Raw genomic sequence first — 22979 nt, 5'->3', positions numbered from 1 at the left:
ATGGTATTGGTTTTGCCATACATCAGCATGCGGCGGATTCATGTTGACATACAGTTTGTCTTTTAATCCTTGTCACAAGGTCTTTCACAGAGCAAAAGTTTTATTTTTGATGAAGCCAAATTTGTTCATTTTTTCTTTAACAGATTATGATTTTGCTGTCAGATCTAAGAACTCTTTTCCGGGACTATTTCTCCAAAGATATTCTCATATTTTTCTACATTTATATTTTACATTTAAGTTCATAGTTAACTTTTAACTCATTTTTCTGTAAGGTGTGAGATTGAGTTCAAGCTTCAATTTTTTGGCCTCTATGTCCAGTGACTCCAACAGCATTTGGACGATGCATTTTTCTCCCATTGAATTGCTTTTGTACCTTTGTCAAAAATCAGTTGGGCAGGACTTCCTGTGAGATTTTGTCAATGAATGCGACTTCACTTTCACTTTTCACTTTCATACATTGGAGAAGGAAATGGCAACCACTCCAGTGTTCTTGCCTGGAGAATCCCAGGGACAGGGGAGCCTGGTGGGCTGCCGTCTATGGGGTCGCACAGAGTTGGACACGACTGAAGCGACTTAGCAGCAGCAGCAGCATAGAATTCTGTCAAATGCTTTTTTTCCTGCATCAATTGATTTGATCATGTAATTTTTCTTCTTTAGTCTGTAAATGTGGTGGGTTGTACTGATTGATTTTCAAATACTGAACCAAATCTGCATTCCTAGAATTCCTTGGTTACGACGTATAACTATCTTTACATATTGTTAAATTTTATTTGCAAGTGTTTGTGAAGATTTTAAGTCTGTATTCATGAGAAAATTTGGCCTTTGGTTTTCTTTTTTGTACTGTCTTTGATTTACATAACAGGGTAAAACTGGCTTCACAAAATGAATCGCTAAGTTTTCTTTCCATTTCTGCTTTCCGAAAGAGATTGTGAGAACTGATATTTAAATATTTCACAGAATTCTCCAGTGAAAACTGCTCAGCCTGAAGATACCTTTTTGTGTATTTTTAAATTACAAATTTAATTTCCTTAATACTTACAGAGCTACTCAATTAATCTATTTCAAAGTGCGTGAGTTGTAGTAATTTGTGGACGTGGTTCATTTCTGAGGATGTAGTCCAATTTGCCTAACTTACCAAATTAACCTGCACACAGTTTTCTGTAGTTATTCCTTTATTGTCCTGTTGATGACTGGGGAGTCTGTTATGATTTTCCCTATTTCATTCCTTATTCTGAGTCCATCCACCAAGCGTTTTATTTCTGTTATTATATTTATCAGTTCTAAAATGTCCATTTGGTTCCTCTTTATATCTTCTATTCTATGGCTTAGCCTTTTTAATTTTGTATTTTCTTCAAAAGTATTCACAGTTGTTCATGAAGCAGTTTTACCACGACTGCTTTAAAATCTTTGTGAGATAATTCTGACCTCTTTGCCATGTCAGTGTTGATATTCATTGATTGTAATTTTTCAATCAGTTTGAGCTCTTACTGGTTCTTGCTACGATGAGCAAATTTTGATTGAAACCTGGGCATTGTTGTATTCTGCTGAGACTCTGGATCTTACTGAAACCTTCCGTTTCAGATGGTTTTCTCTGGCACTGCTGCAGCAGTGGAGGTGGGAGAGGAGTACTGCTTCATTCCTGCCAGGTGAAGGTTCCTCAGTCTGCCTCTGTGGACACCTGACTAGAGGAGAGGAGGCTTTTATTACTGCTGGGAAGACATGGGAGTCCCCATCCCCACATGGTCTCCACTGACATCACACTTGGGGTGGCCTCACTGGTGCTTGGTGATGGTGAAGATCAGACCCTTCATTGTGTGCATGCATGCTATGCTTCAGTTGTGTACAACACCATGAGACACTATGGACTGTAGCCCGCCAGGCTCCTCTGTCAGTGGGATTCTCCAGGCAAGAACACTGGAGTGGGTTGCCATACCCTCCTCCAGGGGGTCTTCCCAACCCAAGGATCAAATCCACATCTCTTATGTCTCCTGCATTGGCAGGCACTTTACCACTCACGCCACTTGGGGAGCCCAGCCTCTTCCTTAGACCCCCTCTATTAGCACTATAGAGAGGAGAGGGAGGGGCACTTCAACACATCCAGGTGGTGGCAGAAGTCAAGGCTCCCCTGCTGATACCACAGGAAAGGGGGACCTCATAACTACCTGGCAAGGATGACAGTCCCTGTTCTCCACCTGGCCTCCTCCTATATGGCTCCAGTGGTGTTTGAGGTGCATAATCTGAGCTTTTAGAGCATTGTTCTTCAAAACAAGCAAGCCCCTCCAACTGAGGTTCAATGTGCTATTGTGTTTTCCTGGGTCTGTCTTGAGCTTTGCCCAAGGACAGAAGGACATTGCCTGTGTAGATGGGGCCCTTACACACCCTTCCTGCTGATGTCAGTGCTTGAAAAGTTGCGGGGGGCAGGGCTCAACACAAAGACGATCTCATCCTAAGGATACAATGATTATGGCCCAAAGATTCAAGAGAAAACATAGTAGGAAGAGGACTTGTTCTATGCCTAGGCTTGTTGTTGTTCAGTCACTCAGTCATGTCCAACTCTTTGCGACCCTGTGGACTGCAGCACGCCAGGCTTCCCTGTTCTTCACCATCTCCTGGAGTTTGCTCATACTCATATCCATTGAGTCGATGATGCCATCCAACCATCTTATCCTCTGTTGCCCCCTTCTCCTGCCTTCAATCTTTCCTAGCTTGAAAGTCTTTGCCAATGAGTCGGCTCAATCTCTATGCTATGTCAGTGAAATATGTCTATTTCAATGTCTGTGTCAGTGAAATTACAAGCAGTGATTGTAACGTGAGAACCAGAGAGCAGATTTTTGTTCCCATCTTCCTACAACTCTGAGTAAGCCTAGCATGTGTGGTCATCATCAATGAAGCACAGGGTCCTTTGAGACAAAGAGTTGCGGGAAGCCAGGGTTCACAACCTTCACAGTGGATAATGCAGCATCATGAGTGATGATGTAGCCAGCATTGACTATATGGAATCAGGAGGCACAGGTTTGAGGTCAGGCTCCAAAGTGCCATGGCTCTGAGTCATCACAGTATTGCCACCTCTTGCTCACAGCTGGAGAGATGAGATTAACCGAGAATGATGCATTTAACAGTAAAGACCAGGCGGAGAAGGTTTCTGAACTTCAACAGGAAGAGACAGTCCCTGGGGACGGTGAAGAATCTTCATGCTTATGGCACGAATGGACAGATACTCTCCCCTCTGTTAGTCTAAAGCCCCGTCAGTAAATCCCTACACCTCACAGAGGCCCATACCTCATTCAGGCTTCTGTGAAGGCTAAACTGACCACAGACGCAGACCCGCCCAGCCAAGGGGGGATGGAAGCAGGAAGGCCACCACTCCTGGACCAGACGAGAATGAAAATACAAAGCAGCAGGGGAGCTGGATGAGAGGAGGAGGCTCAGACCAGGACCTCCCTCCTCCCCAACCCCCAATCTCGTCCCCACCCCTTGAGGCCCCTTGCAGGAGGGTCAGGTCAATGAGGACCCACCTCCCACCCCGGGGTGAAGCCTTGAGGCCGGCTGGGACCACGGGCAGGAGGCGAAGTCAGCCGTGTCCAGGTTCTCATGGTGGTGCTCTGGCCTGGGCACTTCCATAGAAGAGGCTCGGAACGGGGGCCAGAGGACAGAGGCCTCCTCCCCAACTGGGCAGAGGGTCTGTGGAGAGCACACTGTGCCCTGACCAGAGCCACCTGCGGAACCCGGCTTGGTTCCCTGAGAGTCAAGTTCTGTCCTTGTTTGCTTTTGTTGAATGTGTCTGTGTGCAAGGGACAGGGAAGCAATTGTTTTTTATTAACTCTCTTTCTTAGCATTATGAATGCGCATTTGACAAAAATCAGCAAACACAGAAAAGGAGGGGAAAAAAACACTGATAGTTTTATCACCCTAATAAAAACATGAAGTAATATAAGCTACATAATGGAAAGCTTAGAACACAAAAGAAAGCAGAAAAGTCAGAGGGAGAATTGGACTGAAGGCAAATGCATTTATCTTTCCAGCTCTCAGCACCCTCCCTCACCCCACCCCCCGGGACCCCCTGACTCCTCACACCACCCCCAACTCCTGGCAACCACTGGTCTACTTTCTGTCTCCATGGATTTGCCTGTTCCAGATGATTCATGTAAATGGAATCAGACAGTATGTGGTCTTTGATGACTCAATTTCATCATTTCTGCACCCAATACAGGTAGGTGGCATGTTCTATTTACAATAAGAGTGTTTACTCCCTTTTTTATTCTTTGTTATGAAGTCTACGACCCATGAGTGAACCTAATATTTGGCCACATTCAGAATTCAAAAATGAATAAATCTGAAGCCAACTGCACACTCCGAGGGGGACTGGCCATTCAAAGTCAAGGCCTGTTTCCCGACAATGATGGCGGGACTCTTGACCCTGGGGGTGACCACTCTGCAGTGGGTCATCCACCTCACTGTGGGATGTTTTGCAATATTCCTGTCCTCCCCAGGGCTTCCCTTGTGGCTCAGCTGGTAAAGAATCCACCTGCAATGCGGGAGACCTGGGTTCGATCCCTGGGTTGGGAAGATCCCCTGGAGAAGGGAAAGGCTACCCACTCCAGTATTCTGGCCTACAGAATACCATGGACTATACAGCCCATGGGGTCGCAAAGAGTTGGACACTACTGAGCGACTTTCACTGACTGACTGTTCTCCCCCAGGGGATGCAGTACAGGGGCAGCAGGGCTCAGCTGAGGAGGCTCAGACCACCTGGGCAGGAACCCCCTCTTTGCCCCTTAGCTGCCTAGTCACCTGGGCACATGGCTCAGCCTCAGTTTCCCCATCTGTAAAATGGGAACCCATCTCCCAGGGGTGTTGTGAGACTCAGATGTGGAAGTGAATATAAAGTGCTCGGTGACGAATCCAGCATGTGTGCGAGACTCCTGGAGTTCAGCTCATCCTCATTATCGGGTTCATCTGAGAGGCCCACCTTTGTTACCAGGCACTGGCCTAGAAGTGAAGGAAAGTGGGCCCACTGCAGCCTCAGATGCTTAGCGAGGTCCCTGCCAGCCAAAGCTCCCAGCCCCTCTGCCCATCACCCTCCCCAGGAACAGACACTTGCAGGCCAAGTCACTCTTGCTGCTGCTGCTGCTAAGTCGCTTCAGTCGTGTCTGACTCTGTGCGACCCCATAGACAGGGACAGGGCAGCACACCAGGCTCCCCTGTCCCTGGGATTCTCCAGGCAAGAACACTGGAGTGGGTTGCCATTTCCTTCTCCAATGCATGAAAGTGAAAAGTGAAAGTAAAGTCGCTCAGTTGTGTCCGACTCTTCGCAACCTCATGGACTGCAGCCCACCAGACTCCTCCGTCCGTGGGATTTTCCAGGCAAGAGTACTGGAGTGGGGTGCCATTGCCTTCTCCGAACTCTTGCTAGGCACCTCCAGAAACCAGCCCTGTCCTCTGATGGGAGGGCCTGGCCCTTTCAGCACAAGTAATTCAATGAGTGGAAGGAGCTCCATGGCAGAGGCACAACTACTGACATTTAACACACCACACCCTCCTGGCAGCCAGCCTCTAGGACTAGCTCCAGCCAAATGTGCTTTTGTTTAGTTTTGTTTTTTTTCAAAAAACAAATAAATGGGTCAGAAGCCAACCAGGAGAACCGGAAGCTGTCTCTGAAGGATAAGTTCCAAAGGATAAAGTTAGAGACTCGATTAAAGGAGATTTAATGAGTTAGAAAGAGATCAGAAACAGGACAGACCCAGGGCGTAAATCAAATATTAATCATCGTAAAGGCAAGGCTTGCTAAGGCGTAAATCAACAGCACTGGGCTGACTTGCAAACATCTGCCTCTCTAAAGAGCTTCCAGAAATCCAGAGCTGAGGTGGCAGGGGAAATGGGAGGCTGGAGGGGGCCACAGTCTCCATCAGCCAGAACAGCATCCCTGGGAAACAAGGGGACTGTGTTGGCTGGCCCACTGCCCCTTGGAGCTTACCTTCCCCGAAGGTGCTGGGCGGGACCCTGGAAAGGAGGAGCCCCACTCAGTCTCCCTGCTCCGCTGACCCTCCTTTGTGCCCGGCCGTCCTAGATGATGACATGCATCTTCTCTAGCCCACAATCCTCCTGTCATTGCACTCATGCCGCCAAGGAAGCTGAGGCTCAGAGATGTGAGTTAGCAGTGGAGTCAGGCTTCCTACCTTGGCCCTTTGGTTTAAAGGCCTCCCTCCTCCCAGGACTCTACACTGTGCCCATCTCTCCCCGGGAGCCTCTCCATCCACCTTAAAGGGGAGGGTGACATATCCCTGTGGGTTGAAGAGGGGAGTCTTCCTCTCACCCTCATCAGCCTGTCCCATCGCTGTTCTCAGCTCTGCCCATCAACCTGTGCTTGCCCAGAGCACCAGCCCCTCACCCTCCAGGAAGGGACCTGGTCACCTCTAAGCAGGATGGGAGCAGGGCCTACCCACCTCCCCTTGGCCTGGACCACTTCTGGGTAGAAATCCCACACCTGCTGACCTTGGTCAGTTCCCAGGTCCTGCTGGAGGTGCTGAGGGGCTGAGGCCCCGGATGGCTCCCTCACCTTCTAGCTACTGTATGACCCTCCCAGGGTGGCTGTGACAATGCCACAAACTGGAGGCTTTAGAGCAGCAGCAGTTTATCCTCTCACAGTCTGGAGCCGGAAAGTCTGAGATCAAGGTGTGGGCAGGACTGTAGGCCCCCTGGAGTCTCCAGGGGAGAGTCCTTCCTGTCTCTTTCAGCGTCTGGTGGATCCACTCATTCCTTGGCTCATGGCAGCATCATTCCATTCTCGGCCTCCATTTTCACATGATCGTCTTCCCTCTTCCCTCCATGTCTGTTCTCTTCTTTTAGGGACACCAGTCACTGGATTAGGGTCCACCCAAACACAGTAAAGGAAATCAACCCTGAATATTCACTGGAAGGACTGATGCTGAAGCTGAAGCTCCAATATTTTAGCCACCTGATGAGAAGAGCTGACTCATTGGAAAAGACCCTGATGCTGGGAAAGATTGAAGGCAGGAGGAGAAGGGGGCGACAGAGGATGAGATGGTTGAATGGCGTCACTGACTCAAGGGACATGAGTTTGAGCAAACTCTGGGAAATAATGAAGGGCAGAAGCTTGGTGTTCTGCAGTCCACAGGGTCGCAGGGAGTCGGACACGACCAAGCGACTGAACAACAGCAGACCCAGTATGCCTTGGTCTTACCTTGATTATGTTGAATTTGCAAAAACCTTTCCAAATAAGTCACATTCACAGGTGCAGGGTTAAGGCTTCAGCATGTCTCCTGGGGACACAAGTCAAGCCCTGACAACTGGGAGATGCATCCCGGGCCATGTGGATTGTGCACTGGCAGCTTCAGTTTCATCGGGAGTTTGTCCAAGATGCAGGATTCAAGTTGCCCCAGACCTGCTGGGCCAGGATCTGCACCTCACAAGCCCCAGGGCCCCCGGGGAAACCGTTCTGCACACTGTGCAGAGGTCCCCGGGGAGACTGGGTCAGTGGCCACAACCCCACCACCTTCTCAGCCCCATCATATCCCCTTCCCCAGAGTCCAGCTCCCCCCCAACAGCTCACAATCACATCCTTCTCTCAACGTCTGCTTCAGAAGACCCCACCTAAGACAGAGGTTGAGGGCCCAGGACTATCTGCCCCAGAGACCCTGATCCTTTCTAGAAATCACTGCCCACAGCTGCCGGCTCACCCAAAACACAAATGCTCAGGGGTTAACTCACCTCACCCCGGCCAGTGATAGATGGAAGAGAGAGGCCAGTGGGGCAGGGGTCCACTGCTGGGAAGCCCCTTTCAACCTCCAGCAAGGAGCGAGCCTGTAGTGAAAGAGAAGCTGGTGTGGAGCAAAGGCTCTTCCCCTCTTCCCAGCGTCGCCCCCACCACGACCCTTTCCACTGTCTCCCTGCTACTGCTAAGTCGCTTCAGTCATGTCCAACTCTGTGTGACCCCATAGACGGCAACCCACCAGGCTCCCCCCGTCCCTGGGATTCTCCAGGCAAGAACACTGGAGTGGGTTGCCATTTCCTTCTCCAACTGTCTCCCTGGCCCTCCCCAAACCTCACAAAATTCAGAGGGGGAGTGGGCTGTGTGGTTGCATGGAAGCAGGCCCCCAGCCCCCAACTGGCCCCAGCTGACCAGTTTCTCTGCATTTTCTCAGGGACTTTTCTGGAAATGAGATCATCTGTACTGACCGCGTCTTTGAGCTCTTAGACCAAGGAAGACATGCAATGCTTCTGATCTTCCTTAAATTGCTCCGAGTTTACCACATGGGGCCAAGAAGCCCGATTCACTCGCTTTCTTCAGAACACACCTCTGGCCTCTTTTAAAATCTCCCAAAGAACAGGCTGACAGGACTGTCTCTGTTCCCATCAAACAAGGAAGTCGCTTCTTAATGGGAACAAGGCATCTGCAGGCTCAGTGCAACAATTTCTGTCTGAGCTGACTTTAAGGGGACCCAGCCCGTCTCACTCTCTAATGGCTCACAGACTTGTCCTGAGACTGTATCTCAATGCCTGTATACGTGGTATTGCTGAAGTGTCCATGGCCTGGCCGTGGGATGTCCAGTCTCGCTGCGTGAGGACCTTGGCTGAGGGACTCAGCCTCCATGAGAACCCAGGAGCCAGAGGCAAAGGGTTTGGGCAAGTCCAGAGCAGACACACAGATTCCAAAGAAGGAAGAGGAGTTGGACTCGATTCCTAACAGCCAGGATGAGTTTAATTCAACAAACACTTATTTGATGCCTCTGATGGGCAGCTGGGGTTGGAGAGGTTCACATGTGTCCCCCCAGCACGGGCTCTGGAGTGAGAGCTCCAGGCGTGGATCCCAGCTCTGAGCCTGTGAGCCAGAGCTCAGTGGGTGGTGTCACCTCTCGGTCTCGGCCTTTCTTTTCTGAAAGCAGGAATAATAAGAATACCTACCCCTGAGGGTCACAGTGAGAATCAGAATTCATGATACACATGTGGCTCAGCTGGTAAAGAATCGCCTGCAATGCAGGAGACCTGGGTTTGATCCCTGGGTTGGGAAGATCCCCTGGAGAAGGGAAAGGCTACCCACTCCAGTATTCTGGCCTGGAGAATTCCATGGACAGTATAACCCATGGGGTCGCAAAGAGTCGGACATCTGAGGGTGGAGCCAACCTTGAGGGCTCTTTTGAAGATGTCACTGGCTGCATGTGTGTGTCCACCCTCCTCACACGCTCTATCTCCCCGCCTCTCTCAGCTCCCCATTCCTCTGCATTGCTTCATTTTCAGGTAAGTTCTCCCCACATGGCAGCAGCATGGCCCCCAGCAGACCAGGAGGTCCTGGCTTTTGCTATGTTATGGCAGGTGAGGAAAGAGAGAGAATGAGAAAGAGAAAAAGGGCGTCTTTCCCCATTACTCCAGCAAAAATCCCAGAGGTGAATCTGATTGGTTCTGCTTAAGCCTTGGCTAAATATAGATAGAGCTGGTCTCAGCTAACACAAAAATGCAATACAGTTTATCTTTCATGCTCCCTTTCTTTCTGCTTTTCAGCCATTTCTGCTACTCCAATCACCATGGCTGAGGGATAGAGTTCTGCAGTTGGCCGGCTGGGAGCATGTGATGCAGGCTGAGCAGATAAAGTGATCAGTCTCCACCACAGTGTCACAGAGTAAATGCTTAGTAAACAGTAGTTGCTCTTTCATTGCTACACAGAGGGGGTGTGCAGGCACCCAGCCAGGTGCTCCCTGACCATGATAGCACCCAGTGCTGAGCACCACAGAAGTCCTGGACAGCACCTGGCCCGCTCACCTGGCCTGAGGGAGCTCCCCTCCCACCCTCCCCCTGCCCTCCCCCAGCATCTCTACACCTTCCCTCCCATCCCGCCCTCTTCTCTCCTCCCCTCCTCTCCCTTCCACTCCCCTGAGACTGTACACTATCAGCTGGGGCTCCCTGGCCCACACAGCCCTCTGTCTTCTCTGTTGCCCAGCTGGTGAACATCTTCACCCACCCAACCCTGGCCCTGCCCAGGGACAGCAGCCCCTATTGTCTGCTTGTACATCAGAATCGTCTTCTGGGAGGTCAGCTGCTGGTTGGTGTGTCGAGGGCCCTTAGGTCTGTGCTAAGACTTCAAGTCAGAGGGACAAGACAGGGCCTGGGCTCTCACTGCCTGCAGAAATTAGTCTTTGAGGGCACTTTCTATAGAGAGCATAACCCTGGCTGCCCACCACCCTCACCCAGAAACATCATCAGAGCCCAGACACAGAAGAGCCAGGGAACTCCTGGAGAACCTGGTCTAAAGCCAAGAGTCCTGCCTGCAGAGTTGAGCAGTGGCTGGGGTGGAGGACCAGCCCCTGCACTAAGCCCAGCAGGGACATCAGAGAAGGACACAGATGTCACAGCCAACAGCTACTAGGAGAGGCTCCACCAGTGCTGGGGGACTACAGCCCCATGGCTCCCTCGGTACAGAGGTCAGGGCCCTGATTCACAAACACTGCACAGACTCTGACACACGGCTTCAGCCTCCATCAGAGGAGGTGATGATGAGACCACCAGCATTCATTGAGCCAGGCTATGGGAAAGGCTTTAGAGGCACAAATGCATTTAACCTTTATCCAATGACCTTTATTCCCACTTCCTTGCACCAAGAGGTTAAACAAGGCACCCACAGCCCCACAGCCAGCAGACCAAGGTTGGAATTCAGCCCAGGCCTCGGACTCCAGAGCCTCTCCTCTGCCTACTGCCCACCACCCACCACCCAGGACAGCCCAAGAAGACAGCCAGCAGGGCTGGGGGACAGGCAGCTCTGTCCATGCAGAGGTAAGAGGGGAGGTATTCCAGGATAAGGAAGCCTGCCAGGTGGAACCCTGCCAGGGCCACAGGGACCCTGAGGCCCTGCCAACCTCTAAGCTTGATGCCTTTGACTGGGGGACATCTGATACTCTTCTAACCTGCTCACCTCTCCATGTGGTCAGTGGGACTACAGTCTCCACTTGGCAGATGAGAAAACTGAGGACCATCAGCTTTTACATGATGAGCAGGATCCTGTCTGGCTCAGTTCCACCCCTGATGACTGTCTGAGCATTGGACTCTCTGCCCTGGGCATTCAGCCCCTTGGCCAAGACTCCTTCTCCCACATCGGCCAAAGTGGAGTGATGGGAGTGTGCTGGGCTGTCCCCTGCAAGGGTTTGGGAGGAAGAGGCCCGGCTGGGAGGTGAGGGGCAACCTCTCCCTTTCATGTCCGTCTCTTTTCTGCACATCAGTCAGGGGAAAGGAGAAGAGCTCGCAGTGAGCATGAATCTGGCCAGTGAAGTGCCGGAGACACTGCCTCATTTGCCCTCTCTGTTCCCTGGCGCTTCAGCTCTGCCAGGCGACAAGCCACTGAAAGCGACGTGAGACTCACGCTTCACTTGCAGTCTGTACCCCCAGGTTTCAAAAGGGCTGTCTGGCGTCAGATCTGTGAATTGTTTAACAGGATTAATCCAGCATGCGAGTGCTCTACTGCTGCCTTGCTCCTGACAAGATGAGCTCTGATTCGAAGGAGCGAAGAGGGCGGGAAATCCAGGAATCCCCGCTCCCATGCATCCCCCAGAAGCTCCCGCCAACCAGAGCTTCAGCCTGTTGTGTGTATTGCTGAGATGCTTTCAGGGGCTGGGGGGCTGCTGGGACAGAAGCAAGACAGCCCTGGTGAGGGCAGCGGAGACCGAGAGCCCTGGCTCCCACCAGCAGTTCCCATTCACCCTGGCTTGCCGCCCTGCCCAGCTGCCATCCCCCACTCATTCCGGTTTGTCCAAAAAGCCCAAGATCCAAGATCTGCTGGAGCTGCAAGACCCCAGGACAGCTTCAAGCCTCAGATGCTACAGTAAATGTCAGAGGTGAAGGACTTGGATCCCAGGAGTAGAGGCAACAAGCTGGTGTTTACACTGAAAACAGAAGCGGGAGCCAGATGGCTTAGGTTCAAACCCCAGCTCTGCCTCTTTCTATTGGAAAACAGTCCAGCATCTTAACCTCTCTGGGCCTCCGTTTCATCATCTGTAAAATGAGGGCCTGATGCTGAAAGTGGGATCTGCATCCCAGGAGCTATTGTGAGAATTAGATGAACTAGTCCAGGTCCAGACATTCAAGACAAGCATTCAAGCACACAGAATGTGATGGATATTGTTGTTATTATTATGTTACAGCTCTTAGATCATATACTATAATTATTATGTTATGTTCAATTCAGTTCAGTTGCTCAGTCGTGTCCAGCTCTTTGGAACCCCATGGACTGCAGCACACCAGGCTTCCCTGTCCATTACCAACTCCCAGAGCTAGCTCAAACTCATGTCCTTCAAGTCAGTGATGCCATCCAACCATCTCATCCTCTGTCATCCCCTTCTCCTCCTGCCCTCAATCTTTCCCAGCATCAGGGTCTTTTCCAATAAGTCAGTTCTTCGCATCAGGTGCCCAAAGTATTGGAGTTTCAGCTTCAGTATCAGTCCTTCCAATGAATATTCAGAACTGTTTTCCTTTAGGGTTGACAGGCTGGATCTCCTTGCAGTCCAAGTGACTCTCAAGAGTCTTCTCCAACACCCCAGCTCAAAAGCATCAATTCTTCAGCACTAAGTTTCCTTTATGGTCCAACTCTCACATCCATACATGACTACTGGAAAAACCATAGCTTTGAATAGATGGACCTTTGTTGGCAAAGTAATGTCTCTGCTTTTTAATACCCTGTCTAGGTTGGTCATAGCTTTTCTTCCAAGGAGGAAGCGTCGTTTAATTTCATGGCTGCAGTCACCATCTGCAATGATTTTGGAGCCCCAAAAATAAAGTCTGTCACTGTTGCCATTGTTTCCCCATCTATTTTCCATGAAGTAATTGGACTGGATGCCATGATTTTAGTTTTCTGAATGTTGAGTTTTAAGCCAACTTTTTCACTTTCCTCTTTCACTTTCATCAAGAGGCTCTTTAGTTCTTCACTTTCTGCCGTAAGGGTGGTATTATCTGAATATCTGAGGTTATTGCTATCTCTCTCAGCTATCTTGATTCCAGCTTGTGCTTCTTCCAGCCCAGTGTTTCTCATGATGTACTCTGCATATAAGTTAAATAAGCAGGGTGACAATATACAGCCTTGACGTACTCCTTTCCCAATTTGGAACCAGTCTGTTGTTCCATGTCCAGTTCTAACTGTTGCTTCTTAACCTGCATACAGATTTCTCAGGAGGCAGGTCAGGTGGTCTGGTATTCCCATCGCTTGAAGAATTTTCCACAGTTTGCTGTGAGTCACACAGTCAAAGGCTTTGTCATAGTCAATAAAGCAGAAGTAGATGTTTTTCTGGAACTTTCTTGCTTTTTCTATGATCCAATGGATGTTGGCAATTTGATCTCTAGTTCCTCTGCCTTTTCTAAATTCAGCTTTTATCACATAAATTGATTGCTGTTGTTATTCAGTCACTAAGTTGAGTCCAACTCCATGGTTGCAAAGAACTCTTTGCAACCCCATGGACTGCAGTACATCAGGCTCCTTTGTCCTCCACTATCTCCTAGAGTTTGCTCAAATATATGTCCAATGAGTCAATGATGCTATCTAACCAACTCATCCTCTGCCGCCCCATTTATGACATTGTTGGACTGCAAAGAGATCAAATCAGCCAATCTTGAAGGAAATCAACCCTGAATATTCTTTGGAAGGACTGATGCTGAAGCTGAAGCTCCAGTACTTTGTCCACCTGATGTGAAGAGCCAACTCATTGGAAAAGACCCTGATGCTGGGAAAGATTGAAGGCAATAGAAGAAGAGGGTGGCAGAGGATGAGATGGTTAGGTATCATCACTGACTCAATGGATATAAGTTTGAGCAAACTTTGGGAGATAGAGGAGGACAAAGGAGCCTGGCATGCTACAGTTCATGGGGTCACAAAGAATCAGACATGACTTAGCAATTGAACAACAACAAAAACAAATTATTATTATTGCCAAGTGATAGGCAGTAGACTAAACTTTTAACATGAATCATCATCTCTTTTAGTCCTCCCAACCACTCTCTAAGGCTGAAAGCATTTATCCACTGTACAGATGAAGACCAGAGACTCCAAAGGTCAGGTGCTTTGACCATGACTCCACAGTCAGCAGTCAGCCAACCTAGATTCCAAATATAGGCCACTGGACTCAAGGGTGACTTGACTTAATTCCAATCCTACTGTCAAGGGTCGAAAGCTCAAATCCCAGAGTACACCATGTGAAAGACTGACCACAAATTAGATGGCAGACAGACATGTGGGCTTAGCATTGCAGATGCTATAGGGAGTGGTGGTGACTGTGGCAAACCACGGGGTGTGTCCAGGTGAAGGGGCAGCTGCTTCCCAAGTCCAGGAGATCAGGACTGTGGGGAAATAGAGGCTAAATGTGGCCAGACCGTCCTGTTTTTCAAAAGAAATATAGACTTCGATTTGATTTTTAAATGTTGGCAAATTATTTACTATTTTTTAAACACAGGATGACCCAAAATGTATATATTGCTTAAAACTCTCTAAGGGCCAGATTTTACATGCAGTCTCCAGGCCTGGGGTCCCTGCATCTGTAGGGCCCTCATCTCTCCACAGGCTCATACAAGGGACACTCGCTTCCAGTCCCCTGAGCTCCCCTAGCGCCCTGTCCTTTCAGCCAGCCCAGTTTTTCCTGGAAGGAAGAAGCAGGCCTGAGCTGCAGGTCTGGGCTGGACCACAGGGCACAGCTTGGTTGTGCGCCCCAAATCACCTCCCCCAAGCTGCCTGCCGGAGCAGCACCAGCTTCTGACACCCCTTCCCCAAACCCAGCCCACCCCCACAGACCACAGAGCCAACCAGGGCAGGCAGGGTGGGCAGCAGTCTCTCCAGGGTAGGAGCTTGAGGGAGCAGTTCATCCACTCCAGAACCTTGGGTCCTGCTCAGTGTCAACTGGATAAATGGCAGCTTGAAGTTCTGGAAATATTCCAGGGACTCACAGAGAAGAGGTCTCTACCAAGGCCCTGAGCTCCTATGTTTTGATTCCTGGCTCATGCCAGGGCTTCCTCTGGTCTCTCATGGGTCCAGCTGTGTCTCATGCATCAAGGTACCTCCTGGCCCCCAGGGCTGGGCACCGTGTCTGGTAGAGAAACAAAGGAGCAGGAGGAAACACAGAAAGACAAAAGGAACAGGAGGGCCAGAAGCAAAGTGGGGCTGCATGTGCAGGACGGAGTGGGACACGACCCCAGACCCTCCCCATGCAGCCTGCAGGCCCCCGCTGGAGCCCTTGGCTCACCAGCCCCTGGCGGGGAACACAATGACCTCTAGAGAAAGCACAGCCTGGGACACACCAGGGCACTTCCCCAGAGCAACTTTGAGTCCAGTTCAGAAAAGATGGCCCTCCCCAAAGACCTAGCACCCGTCACCCCATCTACCAAGCCCACCCTCAGTGGCAAACCACAGTTTTGTCTTTCTAAACCAGCTTGGATTTCCAAACCCACCTCCTAAGTACTGACCATTTGGCAAGTGCATTTATTTAGGTCAATCACAAAATAATTTCCATGAAGTTAGTGGTCTCAGGTGGCCTTGGCCTGCAGCAGCTTGAAGCAGGGCTTCAATTCCCAGCCAGAGACTGAGGTCAGGCAGTGAGAGCACCACACCCAAGCCACTGGAGCAGGGGTCGGTGACAAGACCCTGGCTCTTTCACTTTGCAGAAAAGAATTCCCACAGAGACGGGAAGTGGCAAAACAAGTAAAGCATTTATTAGGAGGAAAAAGAGTTCCGTACATATGGACAGACACACAAATAGGCTCAGAGAGCCCTGCCCTCATGGTAGCTTAAATCACTTTTAAGGGGCATTTCTTCCAGGTTTCTTTTTGCCAACCATATTCCTTTGCCTGGTTCTGAGTCTGTATCTGGGACATCCCAGGTGGCACTAGTGATAAAGAGCCCCCCTGCTGATGCAAAAGACGCAGGAGACACTGGTTTGATGCCTGGGTCGGGAAGACCGCCTGGACAAGGAAATGGCAACCCACTCCAGTATTCTTGCCTGGAGAATCCCATGGACAGAGGAACCTGGTGGGCTACAGTCCATGGGGTCACAAAGAGTAGGACATGACTGAGCGACTGAGCACGCACGCACAAAAGAGTCCATATTTGGTTTATCTTGGGCTCCTTCCATGTGTGCACTCTCATCTCTTAGCCAAGATGGATTCTAGCAAGGAGGCCTATGGGTAGTTGCATCACTAGTAAGTGATGCTCCCTAGTAAGTGAGGTGATGCTCCCTCTCTCTTGATCTCTAAGGAGCCTTTCTTTGTGTCTGTAGACAGGGAAGTCCTCTTAACTTGGAGAATGAGGAACATTTGGTCTCTTATCTCTCATCTGGGCAGGTCTGCCCTCCTCCATCATCCTGCTCTTATGCAATTTCTGTCCACAGGGGAGAGACTGTTCAGCCGGGGGCCCATCTATCTCCTGCCTTAATAGGAAGGAAACCACAGCTGAGAGACTGGCTGGTGAACACCAGCTCTCTGTGCCCCAGAACAGAAGCAGAGAGGGGTCAGATCCTCACTTCCTCTCTTTATAGAATTTAATGCTGGAATCGATGACACTCACTTGGAGAAGCCCAGAGGCCTTGTGAAGCCCAGCCCCTCTCCCCCCGCAACACACTTCGCAGAGGCACAGGCCCAAGGAGGGAAGGACCTTGCCAAGGTGACACAGAGGCACACCACAGAGTACCCCAGGGCCGGTCACCCCAAGTCCTGGGCCACAGAGCACACGGGCTGGTCTCCGCCTCTGGGGTTGCACAGAAGAAGCCCGCTACTCTCCCTAAGAAAGCAGACTGGACTCCCAGAGACCATCCACAGGGCAGCCTGTCCCCTGCTCATCGGATCTGACAGACACACTGCCTCATATCAAAGCCCATGAGAACACTTTGAACATTTCATACTTTGAAGCTCCCTTTGACTCTAAACCCAGACCCGCAAAATACCTTTGCAGAAAAATAACCTCGATTTGTCATGGCACATTTTAACACATTTGTATGGTCCCTTGATCCAGCCTGGGCTGACAATAGCTCCCCGGTTTCACTTTAAATAAGAGCATTCACACGCAGACAAGAAGAATGGGGGTAAAATGGGCAATTACTTAAAAAAAAAAATTCACAAATGCAAAGACAATTCGCTCTGCTGAGAATGGAGCCCGGCCACCATGTGACAGATTCATAACCAGGCGGCTCTAACAGCAGATGACAGGCCCCCAACCTCCGAGGGAGAGAAGAGAATGAGGGTGAGGCGTCTGTGGAGCGGGAAATGGGATTTGAGGCCCTTAATTTACAGGTCACTGGTTTTAATTTATCCCCAACGCCCTGTCACTAGGAGTTCCTATGTCTGGCCGCTGGGGAAGAGCAGGCATGCCTGGGTGTTGACGGGCAGTGAGAGTCTGGGGGAGCTGATCCAGGAAGCCGCTGGTGGGAAGGCTTGGCTGCAGGAGTTTAGGCACCCGGGCCACTGGTTGGAGCTGGAAGTCTGTCTACAGCTGTGAAGGGGAAGGCAGGTCCCCCTTCACCTCCATTAGACCTCTACTGCCTCCACTCTAAAATCCTTGAGGTCCAGACTGGCCCAGGATCCCAGGACCCTTCACCACCCCCCAGTTACTTCACAGGGAAAGTAGCTGCCCTCAGGCCTCGTGTGCAGAATGTGGACTCTCCCAGCGACCCCGGAAGGTGGACCCATCTCTGCTTCCATTTCTCAGAGCTCAGACAGGGCCAAGGTTTGCCCTGAAAAGGGGCAAGAGCCAGCCCTCAAACCCAGGTGAACCCAGCTCCAAAACCAGTGTGGCCACTGGCTCAGGCCGCCTCCCACCTTCACAGCCTGTGCATTCAGGTAAGTGGGTGCCTTTCAACACACAGTGGAGGGTGTTCAGCCTTCAGAAGGAAGGAGATTCGGGTGCCTGCTACAAGGATGAACCTTGAGGGCATTATGCTAAGTGAATTAAAGTGAAAGTGAAATCGCTCAGTTGGGTCCAACCCCATGGACTGTAGCCTACCAGGCTCCTCAATCCATAGAATTTTCCAGGCAAGAGTACTGGAATGGGTTGCCATTTCCTTCTCCAGGGAATCTTCCCGACTCTGGGATCGAACCCAGTTCTCCTGCATTACAGGCAGACGCTTTACCATCTGAGCCACCAGGGAAGCCCAGATGAACTAAACCAGACCCAAAAAGTCAGATAACAGTATGATTCCACCGATGTGAGGTCCCCAGGGGAGTCAAATTCACAGAGACAGAAAGTAGAAGGGACGGTGCCGGGAGGGAGGGAGTAGATGTTTAATGGGGACAGTGTTTCAGTTGGAGAAGATGAAAAAGTCCTGGAGACCAACAGTGGTAATGACTGCATAACAATGTGAATATGTTTAATACCACAGAACTGCATCTCGAAAATGGTTAAAATGGTAAATTTTACATTACGTCTTTTCTTGATTGGCATGTAATTGCTTTACAATGTTGTGTTGATTTCTGCTATGCAACAAAGTGAATCAGCTATACGTATACATGTAACCTCTCTCTCTTGGATCTCTTTCCCACCCCTTCCCCCATCCCACCCCCATCCCTGTAGGTCATCAGAGATCACCAAGCTGAGTTCCCTGTGCTATACAGTACCTTCCCGCTAGTTATCTATTTTATATATGTCAATGCTACACTCCCAATTTGTCCCACCCTCCCCTTCCCATATTATGTCTACATGTTTGCTCTCTGCATCTTCATCTCTATTACTACCCTACTGAGAAGTTCATCTGTACCATTTTCTAGATTACACACATGTATGTGAATACTCACTGGAAGGACTGATGCTGAAGCTGAAGCTCCAATACTTTGGCCACCTGATGCAAAGAGCCAACTCACTGGAAAAGACCCTGATGCTGGGAAAGATTGAGGGCAGGAGGAGAAGGGGGCAACAGAGGATGAGATGGTTGGGTGGCATCATCATCTCAATGGACATGAGTCTGAGGAAACTCTGGGAGATGGTGAAGGACAGGGAAGCCTGGTGTGCTGCAGTCCATGGAATTGGACACAAATGAGGGACTGAACAACAACAGCAGCAATATGATGTTGATTTTTCTCTTTCTGATTTATTTCACTCTATATGACAGACTGTAGGTCCATCCACATCTCTAAAAATGAACCAATTTCATTGCTTTGTATGGCTGAGTAATATGCCATTGTATATATGTACCACATCTTCTTTATTCATTCATCTGTCTCTGGACATTTAGACTGCTTCCATGTCCTGGCTACTATAAATAGTGCTGGAACGAACATGGTGTACATGTGTCTTTTTGCTTTATGGTTTTCTCAGGGTATATGCCCAGGAGTGGGATTGCTAGGTCATATGGTAGTTCTATTTTTTGTTTTTAAGGAACCTCCATACTGTTCTCCAGAGTGCCTGGTTGCGTCCATTTTACCACTGACTTGGTCTATTCCAGCCATTGTAACAAAATACCACAGACTGGGTCACTTGTGAAAAACATGCATTGATTTCTCAAGGTTCTCGAGGCAAGAAGTCCAAGAGCAGGGCACCAGCATGGCTAGGTTTTAGTGAAGGCCTGCTTCCAGGTTGCAGATGGCCAGCTACTCATGTTCTCATGTGTGGGGGAGGGAACAGAGTTCCTTGTATTAGTCACTCAGTTTGTCCAGTTATTTGCGACCCCATGGACAGCAGCCTACCAGGCTCCTCTGCCCATGGAATTCTCCAGGTAAAAATACTGCAGTGGGTAGCCATTGCCTTTTCCAGGGGATCTTCCCAACCCAGGAATAGAATATGGGTCTCTTGTATTGCAGGCAGATTTTTTACCATCTGAGCCATGAGGAAGCACCAGAGGAGCTCCTTGGGGTAACTTTAACTAGGGCACTAATTCCAGTCTTGAGGGCTCCATCCTCATGACCTAATCACCTTCCAGGGGCCTCACCTCCCAACACCATCACCTTGGGAGGTTGAGATTTCAGTAGAAGATTTTGGGGACACAAACATTCAGCCCACAGCAGCCACAGAAAGAAGATGCATTGTGGAGCCTGATGTGTCTCCCTGCACTGCTTCCTTTCCACTCAGTCTCACTAAAGAGTCATTTCATAAGCAGGATGCTCTGCCGGGTATGAGGGCTGGAGATGAAATATGGTTTCTACTCCAGAGAGACCAGAGGCTCAGTGAGGGAAAAAAGGCTGGAAAACTCACAGCCCCTCACTCTGCCCACAGGTACATGGCTCCATGCAGGGACACCAGGCTGGGAGCCTGGCCGGTGTCGGGGAAGAGCCATGAGGGCCATGGGGCATCCTCCACCACAGGAAGGGTCTGCTCAGACTTTCTGCTGCTAATAAAAAGTGCAGCACTCAGACATGAACGCTTTCTTGCCCTTCATCCCAGAACCCTCCAAGGCCACGTGCAGAAGTTGAAGGTGCACTGACACATACCTGCCCACCAGGTACCCTGTTTTCATTTGGGTCTCCATTGGAGTGAACCTGCGCTCTTGGCATGTGAAGAATGTGATGTTTATTCATCACCTCCCTGACCATTCTTCATGCTCCATCTACAGGGATGGGATAGAGAGATGGACGTGGCCAGTGCCTCTGGCTCGCAGCACCAGGCAGAGCCGGAACGTCAACCCACGTCTCGCTTCGAACCTCACTTCAAACGTCATCCATCTGGAATTTATTAAATCTTGACAATGTCTGTTTGAGGTCTTTGTCATTTTCCATGCCCAGGCTTATTTTTTACTTTGGCAACTTGTCGAACGAGCTTCCATGGAGCTATTGTTTCATGTAAATAGAAGTCCCTCGGTCTGGCTGTGATGGAGCGCGCCTAATAGAATTGCTCATGTTGTATAAAGATTCCGTATCTGATTGTTGACAGCATTCATCTTCAAAGAACCCATGCCGTGAGGCCAGCCACACTGCTCAGCAGTGTCGCCAGATAGACACCCTGGATCACACAGCTGGTGCTTCTCCAGGCAGTCAGGACGAAGGCAAGGCTGATTCCCGTGCCAACAACCCAGTGCCCCAGCAAGGAGGTTCTTACCTTTAAGATGCTTTCACATGAGTATGCCTTTGATGAACCTGATCCAAGCCGACCCACTGAAGTTGATCCCAGGATGGCCTGGGCCATCAGGGAATCATTGAGCATTACACACAGCTCTGAATATCTCTGTTAACTGGTTGGTGCTGCAGGGCTGCAGACTCTGGAAGGCTTCAGATAGAGGTGGGACACAGCAGCAGGCAGTCCAGACCATGGGTAGTTGGTGAGCTGACCGTGACGACCCTTCAATCATCAGCTCAATGGGTTGGACAGTCAGCCATGACTAAGCAATCTCCCAAACACTGTCCTATAGATACGGCTGCCCACAAGGCAGATATCCCCTCTCTGGGAGGTGCCCCTGATCTATAAGGTGGCCCCTGGCAACTCATATATTCCACATGATCCCACCCCTGAGGGCAGCTCAGGAACACACATCTGACCCCATTCGAGCTGATTGGATGGCCCCTCCTGGGACAGTTGGGTTGGAGCTGAGTGAAGAAATTGCCTGTCCAAGCAGCTGGGGGTAACCCACAAGCTCAAGGGCCAGGGCAGCCACAAAGATGGAGGAGAAACCCAGGCCATGTAGTCAGAGAAAAACAAAGAGGAGGAGCAGAAGGAGAAGGACAGGTGGAAGCTGCCAGTCCTGCCAGGCTGAGGTTGTTCTATGTTCCTCCCTGCGTTCCCAGGGATGTGCCCTGGACTGGAGTAGTGGTGTTCCTGTCTGAGCTCTGTCATGCTGGCATAATTTCCATGGGATCAGGAAGGTGAACCATCAAGACAGGGCTGGTCCAACCAGAGGAAATGGCAAGTGAGCCCAATTCTCAATTTCAGTATGGAAAGCATGTGAGTTTCAAACCTGCTTTGTGTAAAAATCAAATTTTTGCTTAATCATGAGTGGTGATAATGTTGATTTATGGAAAAACATCTTATTTGATGCAATAAGTAGCCAACTTTGCCAGCATATGAAGAGTCAAAGAGAACCTGAATTCTTGAATTCATGAATGAGTCTCCTGGAATGACATTACTGGGTGTTTGATCTTTGGTTCCCTCTGAACATGTCAAAAGTCTTTGATGATATCAGATCTGTACATGAGAAGAAGAAGGAATGGATAGCCCAGAAGAACCCAAAGCTAAGTCTCAGGATGTGGGTTCATCCTTTAAGAATAAAACATAAACTAAAAAAGAAGAAGAAGGCTATGAAGGAAGAGATTAATTAAAACCTAAACTAAGAATCCTACCAAAAATAAACAGATAGATAGATAGATGGATAGATACATAGATATAGATGGATGGATGGAAGGATGGTTAGATAAAGATGTGTGCAAGCTCAGTCAGTCATGTCTGACTCTTTGCAACCCCATAGACTGTAGCCTACCAGGCTCCTCTGTTCAAAGAATTCTCCAGGCAAGAATACTGGAGTGGGTTGCCATTTTCATCTCCAGGGGATCTTCCTGACCCAGGGGTCAAACCTGCATCTCCTGAATCTCCTGCATCAGCAGGCAGGTTCTTTTCCACTGAGCCACCTAGGAAGCCCAATAGATAGAGACAGAGAGATAGATATAAATGAATGGATAGATAGATCCTAAGCTGGCTTTAACCATTTCTACTTCTATCTACTGCTGTATGACTAGTTAATACAAACATTACCAGTTTACAATCACGTTCCTTACCTCTCAGTATCCATGCGCTGGGATTCTGAGCACGGAAGAGCCGGATCCTCTACTCAGGGTCTCAGAGGCTAAAATTAAAGTATTGGCTAGCTGTCTTCTCATCTGGAGCCCAAGGTCCTCTTCTAACTCCATTCAGGGTGTTGGCAGAACCCAGTTCTAGCACTTGTAGGGCTGAGGTTAGTTCCCATCAGTCTTAGCCCCTGCAGGCCACCCTCAGGTTTGAGCCACCTGGCCTGATCACACATGGCAGCACTCTTTCAAGGCCAGAAGGAGACTGACTTCTGGAAGGTCCGGTCTCATTCAAGAACTCTTCTGATTAGGTC

This window comes from Bos javanicus, chromosome 16 (assembly GCF_032452875.1).
Source record: "Bos javanicus breed banteng chromosome 16, ARS-OSU_banteng_1.0, whole genome shotgun sequence".
Taxonomy (NCBI): domain Eukaryota; kingdom Metazoa; phylum Chordata; class Mammalia; order Artiodactyla; family Bovidae; genus Bos; species Bos javanicus.
This window is presented reverse-complemented; position numbering follows the sequence as displayed.